Below are 12945 nucleotides of genomic sequence, written 5' to 3'. Positions count from 1 at the left end.
TAGTCTTAATATTTCTTTTCAATCGTTCGTTACTTTCGACAAGTGTACATTGCATAACTTATTTATGAGTACGTGGAGAAATAATTTTCTATTGCGAAACAATTTCCTTGGGATTATTCATTATTTACCATACATAGAGTATCCTCTAACTTGTACTTTAAAAACATGTATAGTCTGCTTGCATAAAATAGATTGTACTAAGTTGTTCACTTCATGAAACGTCATTATTTTTTTACAGCAAAAACCAAATGTTTTTATTCATTAACTTTGTCTGGTTGAATGATAATGGGAGAGTGGAAAATTTAATAAGTTTGATTTTTTATGAAAATGAAGTAGGGTTGAAAGATTTTAATTAATTTTTCTTATCTCTTAGTTTTATAACTTCTCTCTATTAATGGAGACACAATGATAGCTATCATTTTTCGACAATGACAAGGCAATAATTTTTTTTTAAAAAATTATTCTATATTTTATGCTCTTAATATTTCACTTGAAATTCCTCAGTTTTATTTGTTTGCATGTTGAAAATTTTTTAGTTAGACTCAACCATTAAAAAAAAAATCTTTTCTTTAAATATGACTAAAATTGTTTGGGGCATGCATTTATATTAGATGTGATTTATTACTCAACTTTGAAATAGTTATTAAGTTTTGGAAATATCGTACAAGTAGCACTAAGACTAGCAGTTAATTGACAAAAATTTCTGTTCCCATTGATTTTATTTACACAGTTGATCAATCTTTCCAAGCTCAAGACACAGGTAATAACACCAATCTTTTCACTAAATTACTAAATTTATCCTGGTTACATATAGATTTAATAAAAAAAAAGTATAACATATATGCTTAGTCCTTTAAATCTCTGTCAAATTTTAGTTTATTCTCAAATTTAAGATGTTAAAATTAAGAAACTAAAAGTACACTTTAAAAACTTAAAAAATTAAAATGAAATTTGATGTAAACTTAAAGTATCAACCATGTAAAAAAGAGGGGGGGGGGAATAATCACTTGCTATTAATGTATGCATCTTAAATAAGATTTATCTAAGTCACTGCATCATCCCAAATTATGAGATTTTAATGATATTATGAGATCAAAAAAATTCAATTAATGATATTTAAATATTATCTTGATTGAAATTTTAATATATTAAGTTAAATGGGAAGCATCATTAGTAAATGGGATTTCAATTATAGGCTCAAATGAAAAAATTAGTAATTAATTTTGAATTTGAATATATTAAATTAATTGGGGACCATCATTATTAAATGAGATTTCATTTTATGTGGGTTTAAAATTAAATGTTATTAAATATTAATATTTAAGAAATAGGACACATAGTCATATGTGATTAGAAAGTTCAACATAATGAATATAAAAAACTTAATATAAATATTGTCCAATTTTAAATTTAAGCAAATATACTAATCTTTGCGTCGCACGGAGAAAAATTTCTAGTTGTATATAGATATGACGAGAGGAGAGAACCAATTCCAAATGATCAACATGGTCCTATATACATATATGTGAAGAATAACAGTCTTACACCACAAAACCCATAACCATTGTTTCATTCACCCCTCCCTAAGTTTACATAGGGAAGTCTCGCCAATTTTATACGACCCTGCTTCAACCAAAATGTTGTGGCTCAAAGCTAAATTTGCCAACATGCCTCTCGCAGCTTCTTCACTTTTACATCCTCGTCTTCAAGGTACTTAATGGCAGGAGATCACTCTTAGCAATCAAGTTTAATGCGGACTTCTCATCCACAGGTAAATTTCACAATGCACTCATACTCTGCTCCTTTACCTATGGAAATGACGTCCACATATTCCTCAATAATCTACAGCAAGAAATATGGATAAATGCAAGTGGTCATATACCTATTCCTATACCTTAGGAGCCGAGGAAGACTGCCGCAGTAGTCTATTTGTCTCTTCTATTGCTCCGCTCTCTGACCGAATTCCTGTATAGATTGACTGAAGTTAGGGATCGCAAAATGCCCGCAACTGCTTCACATGCTAAACTAGAACTTGATCTGAGGAGGTGAATGGAAGGGTAAGAGATGCCGTGCTTCAAGTGACGAAGTGGGAAATGGAGAACATGAAGCCGGAGAGGATTGTGACGGAGAACGGAATGTCGTGCGTGCAAGACAACAGATCGTCGGGGTTTGGCAAAAACGGGATTTGAACGGACGGCTACGATTATAATATATTGGACGGTGGAGATAAAATTTTAAAAGCTAGATGATGTGTCTTTTTGTGATCCCTTAGATTAATTGGACGGATATGATTTAGAGCTTCTGAGGGATAATGAGAAAATGGCCGCTGAGAGAACCTAAACCCGGCATGCCAAACGGATATTAGGCTCTGTTTGCTGTGAGGGAAGGACAGGGAAAAAACATTAAATGAGCTCGTTTCAAAAACTTAAAAAATGTGATTAAATTTTTTTATTAATTTTAATTACTTTTTTTATTTTTTTAATCAAAATTTTATAACCTTATTTTTTAATTTTTTAAAAATGAATTTATTAAATTTTTTTTACCTTCTTTTCCCTCCATTTTTTAGTACCAAGCATGCCAAACAGGTCCTTGGAGTCTGAAGCTCAGGTAACTTTTGCTTTTTTTTTTTTTGTGGGAATAAAAAGACTGTATTTCATTAGGGAATAATATCCGTCACATCATAATAAATTGGAATCCTTCCTCAAAACCCACTTTCAGATATTGTCAAAATCCACTTCAAGACATATTGATGGAGGGTAATCAAGTACGCAAAAATTATCAGTCAAAAAATAAGAGAATTTTGCTAAAAAGTCAGTCACTCAAATCTTCTCTTTATCTATGCAAAAAAACTAATATGCCCGTTCCTATACATTAGTAAAAAAAAAAAAAGTTACTTCTGGGTCTGATGAGTCATATTTTCATTTAATATTACAATTAATAAAATTAATAATTTAATATACATGTATACACACAGTCACACACATAATATTTTGTCTCTTACTCATATGAATATGAGACACACTTGAACCCTCCTATTTTAATGCTGACAAGATGAAAGACTAAAACACGAGACTTTTAATTAAACTGTAACAATTCTTTTACTAGTTGATTCAAGTACTTGTGATTAGTTAATTCATTTTACGAATTAAAAATGGATATATTTATTGATGATTGACTGACTGTCATATATATATATATATATGCGTTGGAAAAATCTTGTCTCTTAAAAATGATTTTGATCATTTAGTTAATTAACTTATAAGCCAATTGGTCACTAATAGAAGATGCTTATAGGAGAATTACTTGAGCCAAGATATAAGACCATGTTCTTTTGTGGCCAAAAACAATGGTCATGTTCTTATTTGTCTAGTTCATTAATTGAGCTTGTTCATTTTGGCCTCTTATTAAAATTTTATATCCAAATAACTATGAAAGAGAAATTTTATGATATCTATAACTACCTAGCCAATTCACATATATTAACAGAGCTGGTTAAATCTATTACTTGTAATAATAATGGGAAAAAAGTGTGACTTAACATAAAATTACTCTTTATCTAATCATTTAAATAGGAGAGAAAAAATTATTATATGATAGTGATACTATATAGAAAAATGGAATGAGAAAAACTAGTCAAAAGGTATTAGTTATTAAAGGAAAAAATTAATGAAAGAAACCAAGAGTGGATTGAGATCTTTGCAAAATACTACCTCTGGTACTTAATATTACCTCTATTTCTTAATATAAGAAAGCTTTGACTTTTATTTTGGTTTTAAATATAATACGCTAATCTATTTTGTCTCTTGTATTCATCTATTTTTTTAAGGTAGTCTTTATAATAATGATAATTCTAACCAATACACTTGATTAGTAAGGATATTTTAGAAAAGACAATACTTATAACTAACTTAACTAATTTTCTTAATCTACTAAAATTAGTCAACTAGCTCTTGATATTAAAGACCAGAGGATTAGAGTTAGTTGACTAATTTGAGTAGAATAATGAAGTTTCTTCAGTTAATAATTAGGTATTACCTTTCCGAAAATATCTTTACTAATAATATATATTAGCTAAAACTACTACTTGATGAAATCTTTAATATGTGTAACTATCATAAGGACTATTTTTAAAAAACTGAATACATATGGGAGACAAAATAGATTAGAGAGACCAAATTAAAAATTAAATTATCTCTTTTATATTAAAAATCAGAGGAGGTAATACTATAATTATGGGATGGTTCGGATATCATATAACATAAAAATAAAAAATAGTGCTTTTTTCCCTAATATAAATTAATAAATCAAATTGTAACCTCAGCAAAACTAGTCAGTGCCAGCGGATCCTTTCTTGGGCGTCGACTAACAATTAGCACTCCACACTTGGGAGAGCTTGCCGTCGGACGCCGTCCGCTGTTACCAACCTTACATGGTCGTCTCCTGCGAGTACTGAAGAAGTTCCGAACATTGGTGCTTTGTCTACTCCCAAAATTCGGTGAGATTGATTTGTTCAGTCTGGCTTTGAATCTATACTTGAATTTGTTCCCCGCGTCGTCAGTTCCCTGCGTGGTTTTCAACCCTTTGTCGAACGCCATCACACCGTTTATTGCTTTATTTTAAAATTTTCATTTTAATTTGGCTTTCATTGTGGTCGTGTAATTGTTTGAATATTGGCGTTTTTGAATAAAGATTGAGTTTTTTTTTTTGGTGACTTTGATTACTAGTTTTTGCTTCAATTGTGTGTAATCAGCTATCATGTTTCTGCCCTCTTCATTTTGATTACTAGCGATGTATGCTTCGGATTGTTTTATTGTGCAATGTTGGATTGTTATGTATTGGCGTTCTGTTTATTATTCTCTTTATATTATCATCAATTTAGAAAATTCTCAAGCTATTTTTTATGCATGATCTGATAAATGGCTTGGCTCAAGTTGCTTTCGCAATTTAGAAGCTTGAATTTAAATTCGTCACAGTAGTCGGCAAATTCATTGTTCTCGAATTCTCCTCCATGATTGGTCCTAATTGATACGATAGAAATACCTTTCTCATTTTGGACTTTTTTAGCAAAAACAATTAATGCACTAAATGTCTCGTCTTTAGAGGAAAGAAATAAAGTCTAGGTAAATCTTGAATAGTCATCAACTATCACAAGAGTATATAAGTTTCCATCAAAACTTTTGACTCTTAATGGACCAATCAAATCCATGTGAAGTATTTGGAGTGGTCTCTTAGTTGAGACTGCCTTCTTTGATTTAAACGAGGACTTTGTTTGTTTACCCTTCTAACAAGCGCCACAGATAATGTCATGTTCAAACTGGATTTTGGATAAACCAATAACTAAATCCCTTTTGTTAATTTTGAAAGCTAATTCATATTAACATGAGCAAGATGTTTTTGCCAAAGCCAACTTTCTTCATTTTTACTAACAAAGTAGTTTTCATAGAGTTTAGAATCAATTTGAATAGTATAGCAGTCACCATCCCTTGGAGCTCTTAGCTTCACATTCAATTCTTCCTTTTTGAGTGACAGGTCATCTTTGCTAATGATCAGGTATTCTTCTGAATCGAAAATTGCCCAGTTGTTCTTGTTGGTACTCTGGCTAACACTAAGTATGTTGTGACATAATCCTTCAACATAGTACATGTCTTCGACTTTCATTCCTTTGTCACTTCCTACTTTTCCGATTCCTGCTATTCTTCCAGATTGATTCCCACCAAAGCTCACTTTACCACCTTCTTTGGGTTTGAGTGTTGAGAATTTGTCACTATCATCAGTCATGTGTGTGGAGCATCCACTATCAATGTATCATTTGTTTGTTCTGGATGCCTTGAGACATACCTGCAATAGAAGAATCATGTTTTAGGTATTCATACCTTCTTAGGTCCTTTCTAGTTAGTTTAGTTTGTCCGTAGCAAATAAATACCTTTGGGCATCCATTTTAATGTCCGATAGGTTCCTTTCTTCTTGTGATGACAAGAAGAGGTTGTATGACCCTTATGATTGTAGTAGGAACAAAGTGCAAATGGATTAGAAGAATCGACAAAGTTCCTGAAGAATGTCATATATGATCATTCACCATTTTTCTTCTTCCCTTTTCTTTTATCCTAAGTAGAATCATATCCTATTCTGGATTTATCCATAATACAACGTTGAGCTCCCAGTATCACTTTGAGCATTTCACTACCCTTTGTAAACTTCTCCAAAGTCTTTGTGAGCTCCACAGTTTTCTTTTTGTTCTGCTCACAATTTATGTAGGTTGGAGATGTAGGTTCCTTTTACTTTACTGGTTCTTCCAGGCTCTTTATCTTCTTTTTGGAGCTTACCAACTCCTTAGCTATTCTTACTAATTCAGAATATAAAGCATTGTATTCAAATTGTAATTCATCATAGGAAGGTTCAAAAATGATTACCTCATCGGTCTCTGAATCTTCATTTTCTTGTGCCACAAGACAAATGTTGGCTGTTTTCTCATCGTCACTATGATCTTCTTCAGATAAGCTATCTCCCCATATTGAAGTGATGAATGCCTTCTTCTTTCTGAATTTCTCTTTCTTTTTATCTTTGTTTTTTGACTTGGACACCTATGGCCAATCTACTTTAATATGTCCTGGCTTCTTGCATTCGAAGCATATCATAAGATCCTAGGGCTCGATTTGAGATGTTGAGGCCTTATGTTTTAATTGGAACCTTTTTTTGGCTCTATTCTTATAGAACTTCTTGAAACTCTTGATTATGAGGCCCATTCCCTAATCCTCCAGATCCTCTTCGTCGTCTTCTTCACTTTCTTGAGCTTTGAGAGCAATGTCTTTACAATTCTTCTTGTTCATCTCCTTCTTGTACTTTTACTTGCTCTCATACTCTGTCAGGCTTCTGAACAATGCAACAGCCAAGCCTATTGATTCTCCTTGTTTTCTCAATGGCTGTCACTTATGGTTCCCACTCCTTGGTAAGTCCTCTTAATATTTTCCTTACTTGATCCTCTTGATTATACTTTTTCCCCTGGGCAGTGAGGTGGTTATGAGGTGTGAGAATCACTTTCATATCTCGAGTGTTCTCTCCATCTTTCATTATGAACAATTCAAATTTTGTGGTGAGAATGTTGATTCTACTCTGTTTTACTCTGGTCATCCCCTCGTGAGCAATTTCTAGTGTTTTTCACATCTACTTTGTTGTTTTCAAGCTTGAAACTTGGAAGTACTCCTTTTGGCTCAATGCACAGGTCGACATCTTAATTGCTTTGACATTCAACAGGACGAGCCTTTTATCTTCTTTGACGAACTCCCTCACGCTTTTGGGAACTTGTTGATTATCCACAGTTTTCATTGAAATATAGTTCCCGTGCTCTATCACGTCCTATAGACCGTATTCTGTTGCTTTGATGAAAATCTTCATTCTCATCTTCCAAAATGTAAAATTTTCTCCATTAAAGCCCGGTGGTTTTGACGTCGAGCATCCTTCGGGTAGTATGCACTGCCCAAAAAAAGGCTTTTAACAGCGGTTATTAAGGGTTTTTCAAGGCAGTTTTGGAGGCGAAGTGGATACAGTCGACATTGAAAGGTAAACAAAACACGACGGTTAATAACTAAACCGCCGTGGAAAATTGAATTTCCACGGCGGTTCTGTAAAAAACCGTTGTGGAAAGTTGAACTTTCCACAGCGGTTAAATTAATCACCATGGAAAGTTGAACTTTCCTTGGTATTTTTTACAGAACCGCTGTGGAAATTCAATTTTCCACGGCAATTTAGTTAATAACTGCCATGGTAAATTATTTTAACGGCGGTTATTTGAATAATCGCCATTAAAAACTTTTTTTATAATACTGCGTGAATTTCTTTTTACCTCCTTACAGTTTATAGTTCCAAATAAATCTAGACAGTGCAGAATAGGCAGAACAATTTCAAGATGACCATATGATCAAATAATCAACTAGCTAGTTAATATATACATACAACAAACATTGAAATTTCTTTTAACATAGGAACAAAGTTTAAAATAGAGCAAAGTATGTATAAGGGAATCTGTATCTTCAAAGAATAGTAACAAGTGAATTCTATTTGCACAATAGAACTAAGGAACATGTATAGGGGGAAACTAGGAGAAAAAATCTAACAATGAATTTTTTTAGGAATGACCTAACTATTTGAAATTTTCAAAATTCTGTAGCAATGTTGGTGACAAAATGTCCCTTATCAAGTTGATGTCATCCATGTGATATATCGCAACATTTTAAAATACCCATAAATAAAAAATAACATAGTGAGCTTAATCAAAAATGTGAAATGAATTGAAGAATTACATGCAATGTAACTTATTTTTACCTTATCTAATTTCTCAGTCACTCCTGTCTTAATGATGTCATTCATGTAGTGGATGACATAATATCCATATTCAACACTCCCTTGTTGACAACAGTACTAACAAAATGAAATATAAAATTGAAAATTAGACTTTGATTATAAACATTAACTTTAATTATTGAAAAAGATTTAAAAGTATATATTTAGCTTAATACAACATACTTTTAGGAGAATCCATGTTGGTGGTTGTCTATTTTGCTTCTTCACCACAACATTGAAACTATAAAAAGCCCTATCAACAATTTAAAAAAAAAAAAAGAATAATATTAGAGCATGTTTTTATAAACTTCACATGTAATAAATATATAAACATAAACTAACTTGTCGATGACATCTCTGGTTTCTTCGGATGGACTTCCACTGAGGGAATCGAACCAGTAGACTTTGTTATCAAAAGGGGCACAAACAATTAAAGTCCAATGATAATTGCAAAATACAAACCATGTTAATTATAATCCTATACATACAACTTGTGTATCTCAAATATAATAATATACCTACCCTTCCACGTAAGGTGCAAAATATATTTGCTTTCTTGTTTGAGTCATTGTGGTCATCATGTAGATCGACCTCGCTTTCACAATATTAAATTCTTTCTGCATCCTTTGAGGACACAGAAAGCCATATGTTCCTTCAAGTCCTCCCTGCTAATAGATTTGAGTGAAGTGCCTGTTGTTCAAATAAGAAATATTAGGACATGCATAAAGTATAACATGAAATAACAAAATGATATTGTAATTTACAAAATAGCCAACTGCACGAAGACTATATCAACCTCCTCAAAGTTGATGAATTGAACGAGGTCTTTCTTCTCAATGGTGAAGTCGTATGTTACATCTGAACCCATAATCCCCAGCGGCATCTTGAAAGTAACGGGCTTATCCATATTTGCTACTATGGAATGAAGAACCTCCAAACTAGAATACATAAGCGCAACATCACCAGGAAGAGGCAAGAGTACAGGATCTGATGATACGCTCTTTGTGGCCTTTTTCGCTGTCACCTTCTTCGTCAATGGCTTTGCAACAAGTCTCTTTGGCCACAAAATGAAATGTCCTTTAGCCTGAGCCAATAGTTGAACCTCATCAGTAGGGTTGGGCACTGGTGTACTGCCTTGACCACAAAGAATCCTATCCACCGTCCCCTCGCTTGATTGCTCAGAACTTTCTTGCCATGGATCGTTGTGCCCAAGAATGCTCGACTATTAGTGATATGAACAGCTGAATCTTCATAGTCCACATAGAGAGCACACGGCATTCCATTGTCTTCGACAGGGTCAGGGTCAGACACTTTCAGTTGCTACGTCTAATTATTACTACCCTTCCCACTTTTCATCACAGGTGAACCCTGAAAAATAGTATAAAATTAGTTAAGGCGCATTAAATAAGTTTAAATGGATCAAATGAACCTTTAGAAGATTTGAAAAAATGTATGATTGTTACTTGGGAAGGTTCAAACACTCGGGGCATCTGGAATCTGGTCATCCCCATCATCATCATAGCCTGTTGAAACTTGACATTGAACTCCTCACGTATCTTTTGCATCTACACCTTGTGTTGTTCACTGAGTTTAGCTCGAACTCTCTATTTCTTCCTATATCGCTAGTCGAGCTCCTCTTTAGATACCATATTAGCAGAGGATGATCCAGTGCTTCTTCGTGAACCAGAGCCAAAAAATTATTTAATACCAATCCCTTTAGGGGCCTCTCTGACTTTGCCAGGATAGTCATCCTTTCTAATGCCAGTGGCCAAGGTATCCATCCGTCCTTGAGAGATAAATGTACCTTGGGATAATTACTCCTCAAGTGTATCCTATAACATTAAAGCAACAAATTCAATTTAAGATAATTAAAAAAAAGCAATTAATGAAGCATAATATATAAATATTACTTACAATCCTCTCAGCAACAGTAGTAGACTCTGGAGTAATGTATTGACCTTTTTTAATCGTCGTTGCCTTTCATTTTTCTTGGTGAGAAGGACGCTCAATAGGTGAAATATAGCCAGTAGGATCTGAAGTAGCAGCCATCTGTGCATTCTTCATCCACTCCTCCATCATACTTCTTTCCAACCCACTATACCCTGCACGAGAAATGGTATGTGGGTACACATTCTGCTCAGATATTTGCTTGTTCCTCTGACTCAATGCCTATGATAATGAAACAAATTCAACAAAGTTAGTTTAGTTAAATAAAATATGAACTGATTAAAAACTAAGTTTGACGAAACCAAACCTGAAATACAGGGTCTTCATGTTGCTTCGCAAAACTCTCCCATGCCTTGTCACTAATGAACTGATATCGTTTCTTAGGATGCTCACCTTTCTTTTTCTACGAATATAGTGTTTTGTAAGCATGGATTTAAAATCCCTTCACTGTTTATCAAGCTGCTTAAATAGACGGTCTCTCATTTGCTCAGTGGCAGGAATATCAAATGTCAGCTGCAATACAATAGCATAGAGTTATAAGTAAATAAATAATTATAATTAAAAAAATAGAGAAAAGAATTTGTAATGTACTAAAATATCCTCCCAAATGTTTTGTTTCAAATCTTTGTCCATCTTCTTCCAGCTAGAAATGTTAATCCCAATCTTATTATGTGCGACATAACCCATATAACTAGTAAATTGAGCTCCAGTCTTTCCTATAGGCTTCAAATCATCATCAAACTCCAATGTAATCCTTATGGCTGTGTGGTCTCACCACGTAAAGCTAAATGCCTCATACGGGTTGGCCCTCTATCCTTTCTCTGGCTAGTAAAGGAGCTGTCGTCGCCAAAACCCTGTTGATCGAATCCGTTCATTTCTCGTTCAAAGAACAACCAATTAATAAATGTAAGAATAAGAAATATCAAGTTAACATAAAACATTAAACATATTTAACAAAAAACATCATATTAGGAAGAATAATAATAAATATGAAATGAATTTAATAAGAAACATCAAATAATTTATTTAGGCCTTACAACAATTATCCTCCCAAATTCCTTCATAATGATCATCTCTAACAGCATAGTCATCATCTACCAAATCTAATTCAATTGTTTTAGGTTGAGTAGCTGTGAAAGGTAGAGTTTCATCAAGATTAAACTCTAAGTAACCATCATCTCCACCAACTCCTTACCTCTTACCTTGAAGCATGATAGACAATTTCTTCTTTGCTAGATCAGAAACATAAAACACTTGTTTCGCCTGACTTGCTAAGATAAATGGCTCATCTCCATGTCCAAACCTCTCAAGATCGATCGAAACAAATCCAAATTCTTCATCTACTTGCACAGCATTACTATTAACCCACTTGCATTTAAAGACGGGAACTTTAAACTTGGTATAACTAACCTCCCATATCTCTTCTATTATTCCATAATAGGACATTGCCACCAATGCTAGGTTTCTATCTTTAGAACTAGCAAAATGCATAGCTTCGGCTACTACCATCACCCCATTGTTTTGCATGGTACTCTTATTGTCTTGGGTTTTTGTGTAAAATGAATAATCATTTATGTCATATCCTCCTTAACACAAAATCTCAAAACAAGGCCCTGCAGTTGGCTTTTGTATTGTCTTAGAAGGATTGTCATCTTTTAACACTTCTTGCTTGAACCACTCTGCAAATGACATTATATTTATTAGCTAGTTACATATCATTCTTTCTTGGATTCAAGTTCTTCAGCATATTCTTGTGAGCATTCAAGCAAGGCAAAAATTCATCCGTGTTGTTTAAAATGTATAGATGTACCTGCATTACAACTTATCTTGACATAGACCTCACTATGACACCCCGTGTTCCCTTACTTCTCCCCTAATCATGTCGAGATTGAGGAAGACCAACTGCCTTTATCCTATCAAGATATGCGTTACAAAACTCAACTGCTTCCTCAGCTACATATCTCTTAGAGTACTCTTTTAGAGTACCCTTTTAGAATTTTCATGTACCTCTCAAACGGGTACATCCACCTTAAACACACAGGACTATAAAGTCTTATCTCTCACACAAGATGAGCTATTAAGTGGACCATAATATCAAAAAATGATAGAGGAAAGTGTATTTCTAATTGGGAGAGGATCACATAACATTCATTTTCTAATTCATCTAACTTAGCAGGATCAATGACTTTGCCTCAAATGGCACTAAAAAACATACAAAGTCTTGTAATAGTACTTCTCACATCAGTTTTCATAATACCTTGAATAGCAAGTAGAAGTAATTGTTGCATCAACACGTGACAATCATGAGACTTCATCCCTATTATCTTGAAATCTTGCATTGAAACAAGTTTAATCAAATTAGAAGAATAACTTTGTGGCACCTTAATGATATTGATAAAACCACAGAAACTTTTTTTCTTTTCTTTTGATAATATGTGCGTAACTGGATGTCAATAAACCCTCTTACCATCTCTTTCTTGTGGGTGGAGGACTTTTCTTATTCTAATTTTGATTAAGTCTTGTCTTGCATTGATTCCATCCTTAGTCTTTCCACTTATATGTAAAAGTGTACCAACAAGGCTCTCATACACATTCTTCTCCACATGCATCACATCTAGACTATGCCTCACATCAAGACTTTGCCAATATGGAAGATCGAAA

General features: G+C 33.5%; 1 protein-coding gene across 1 annotated transcript in view; it reads left to right on the top strand.

Annotated features, from left to right (window-relative positions):
- Positions 1-12945, top strand: part of LOC114720871 (uncharacterized) — a 42527-nt gene that overhangs the window by 1399 nt on the left and 28183 nt on the right. The gene's annotated exons all lie outside the window — the stretch shown is intronic.

The sequence above is a fragment of the Neltuma alba genome, unplaced genomic scaffold (assembly GCF_004799145.2).
Source record: "Neltuma alba isolate B1F8T4 unplaced genomic scaffold, ASM479914v2 tig00012002_pilon, whole genome shotgun sequence".
Taxonomy (NCBI): domain Eukaryota; kingdom Viridiplantae; phylum Streptophyta; class Magnoliopsida; order Fabales; family Fabaceae; genus Neltuma; species Neltuma alba.
The sequence above is the reverse complement of the archived record's forward strand: the minus strand, read 5'-3'. Positions and strand labels throughout refer to the sequence as shown.